This window comes from Tupaia chinensis, unplaced genomic scaffold, assembly GCF_000334495.1.
Source record: "Tupaia chinensis unplaced genomic scaffold, TupChi_1.0 Scaffold143913_1, whole genome shotgun sequence".
Lineage (NCBI taxonomy): Eukaryota > Metazoa > Chordata > Mammalia > Scandentia > Tupaiidae > Tupaia > Tupaia belangeri.
This window is the reverse complement of record NW_006203764.1, coordinates 1,271,528-1,274,974: the sequence shown is the minus strand read 5'-3', so window position 1 is coordinate 1,274,974 and position 3,447 is coordinate 1,271,528. Positions and strand designations below refer to the sequence as shown.

Here is a 3,447-nt window from a genome sequence, read left to right as displayed (position 1 = left end):
TCCTTACCCTCCCCCGGGTGGTGACTTCTCACCTCCTCTCTCTCTGTCTCTCTCAGTCTCTGGCCAGTGCACACGACCTACAGCAAAAACTAAAAAAAAAAAAAGAAAAAAGAAAAGAAAAGAAAAAAAGTGGTTTTTTTTTAAAATGTTGCATGGAATTGGAAAAGTTGTAAAGCAACTTATACATGCATACATACAAAATTAGTATCATCTATGTTTATTATTTTTTATTTACTTTTAAATGACTAAGAAAGAGAAGTGTCAAATTTTTCTATTCTTATTATATTTGTGATAAATTCTCTGCTGTATTAGTAGATTTTGTTAAATTTTAATACTATTTGGTTTGATCCATAAATCTTTGTGATTATTTTGTTTTCTTTGTAGATTTCATGAACTTTTATTAACAAAAACTTACCCTCTGTAATTTTTTGTGTTTTTTTTTTCTTTTTTGACTGCTGTTCTTTTTTCATATAATTGTTTGAAAATAAAAATACCTTTTCTTCAAACTTTTTTTGTGCCACTTTGCTTTATGACGTCAGTATATGCTCAAACTGGGGTTTTATTATTTTGTATCCTATTCGGGAATAAACATGAGTTTTAACCCCTTCATCTTTATTATCATGACTGGTATTTTTGTTCTTATTTCTAGGTCTTATTTTGTAAGATCTTTTTAAATATTTTAAAAATTTTATTTATTTTTTATTTTTTAGAGGTTTTTGCCTTGAGGCATGTATGCTTTCCAGAGAAGAAGAGACAGAGACAGTGAGAGGGAATGTAAGAAATCACCCCCGAGGCGATGGCTGCGCCACAATTCCTTCTTTTTTTTTTTTTCCAACTTCACGGACTTTTAGTGGAATAGAAATATATACGTTATTCACCAATAAACGCTTACTATTTTAAATTTACAACTACCGTATTTGCAGAAACTTGAAAATCATTTTGACTAAATAAATATTAAAAAAATCCTTTGTTCTTATAATTCGAAATATAGCAGCCAAAATCTTTAGCCAAAATTTCAGAACTTCCATTCTTTCCATATAACAAAATGGCCACCTTGAATTATCTTTGAAAAAAAAAATATGTGGCTCCTTAAACAAGGCAGATTAGCATTTCCGTTCCTGAGCACTCGAAGCTTTGCCCTTGACTATTACATTGACTTTGTCTTTTCAACCCCATTACTCCAACTTGAGAGAACGTTTAAATAGACTCTTGGCATTTAATATTGGTAATGCTTGCTAAGATCGAAGAATTCCCAACCATGAGAATCAGAACATGACCCACAATTACAATAAAATGATCTCATAGGACTTACTACGTGGTAGAATTTGGCACTCAGCATCAATCGTGTTTCTGAATTAAGTGATTTTTTTTTTTTTTCACAAACATAGCACCTCATCAAATATCTGGTAAACACTGCAGTCACAACAAGGGTTGGGAGACCACGTTCCAAAGACAAGGATGTGATTCACTTAAGACGGCGTTGCAAGACCATCTCGGGCATCGTCAAGCCAAGGAATGCGGTCTGCGTGTCCCACGCTCGAAGGGGTGCTTGTAGCTACGTGGGCACATCGTGAGCCAGCACAGCTCTTCCAGACTCAGCAAAAACAGCTACACACGGACACGGACTCCCACTTTACAAACGATTTGTTAAATGCACCTGTGAAACTAAAAAAATCCCAAATGTCAGAGGAGATAGGGTTATTATATCCCCTTAGACCAGGTAATTCTGTTAGAGATACCAGACTAAGTCCAATTTCATCCGGTAAAGTGTTAACGTAAAAATGAACGTATTAGAACCCAAGAACGTTCAATTCTCATCTAACTGTAACAAAATAACTCATTTTGGTGAGTTTTCACAAGCTGTACTCTTGACCTGAAGAGTCCCTTTTTGATGCCGAGGTGATGGGGTGGTCTTCGTAGGGGATGGGGAGACCATACCAGGGGAGTCGGTGCCTCCATCAGAAGTCCTCGGTGAGGACACCACCTAGGGACATTCTTTCTTCCGAGGAACCCTTCCCTTTCAAACCCTCCTTCCTCCCTTAACTCTACTTTAGAGTCCGAGACACCTTCGGCTGTTTTATGCACTTCCAATCCACTGTGCACACATTCATTTCTGTCCCAGGAACTTCCTCTCAGATGTATTCCTGTCCCCTGTTGCCCTCTTCATTTCATTATGGGTTGGCCACAAGTTACCATTTCCAGAAACAGCTCTTCCTACATTTCTGTTGAAATAGTCTGGAAGTCCCCATCGCTATGGAAGCGCTCGGTCCTTGCTCTTGCTAACAAAGGACTCTCTCCGTAAGGCCGCGTGGAACCGTAAGTAGCCGCTTCGTGGATGGTTTCACGGTGCTGAAGCAGAAGGCGGCTCTGCTGCCACAGAAGCTGCCAGACTGCTGAGGGAGTGGCACAGCCAGGTGCTCCCAGATCACACTGACCCAGTCATCGGAGTGACTCTTCTTCAGTAGGACCGCCACATCCTCACCTTCACTTGCATTCACACGTCTGTCGCAGTGGTGAGAGCCCACCTTTGAATGCTGCCACTGGTGTGGCCTTGAGCCCACCCCGCGGGTCCCCTGCTCCCAGAGTCAGTGCGGATATCGCAGTACACTCAGCAGCTTGGATCTCACGTATTCTTTTCCAGTAGATGGAAATCTTACAAATGCTTTGTTGACGATGGGAACAACTTTCTGAATAAACACCTGTGGATCATCTCCTTTTCCAAAAGGCCCTATGTTGTGTCCAGAAGAGGAGCTACCATGAAACAGTATCTTTTTTTTGGGGGGGGGGTGGTTTTGCTATAGGGTTGCACTCACCAGAAAGACAGAGAGAGACAGAGAGACAGGAAGCGAAAAATCAACCCCCCAGGGGGATGGCCGCACCACAATCCCTTCTCCTCCATTCTCCCCTCTGGATCTTGGGGATGCACGCACACGTGCCCAGCATGAGTTTAAGTCACTGGGCCCAGGACTTGAACCACAGTCGACTACATGGGAGTCCAGCGACGTGGCCATTACGCCAACTGCTGGTTCCCAGAAACCATATCTTAAATGATGCTAATGAAGCAGAACCTGACTGAGAAGGGATCATTCTTTGGAATTATGTTACTGTCCACGTCCGGACATGATTATTTGCACAGACTCATACAAGACGCATCTCTGAAAGCATGATTTTGGTAACAGGACTTCGGCGAACCGTGAAAGCCTGAAAAAGCTGAGGCCTGACCCCACAATCCCTGGGTGCTGCTAATCACTCGTACTGCTCCGGAACTCCTACCATAGGCGACCTCAACCCAGTTACCACCGACACTTGTCCCAGGCGTGAGGTAGACTCAGAGCAGTAACCGCATCGCTAGAAGATCATGATAAAGTTCAGTTACAAGATCGTTCTCGTACATTCTCAAAGGGAACGTCCGCACACCTATGTACTCCATCGCTCCATTGTCACATC

General features: G+C 42.1%; 1 pseudogene; it reads right to left on the bottom strand.

Annotated features, from left to right (window-relative positions):
* Positions 1–1,853: 1,853 nt before the first annotated feature.
* Positions 1,854–3,447, bottom strand: part of LOC102473394 (BTB/POZ domain-containing protein KCTD3-like) — a 14,872-nt pseudogene continuing 13,278 nt past the window's right edge.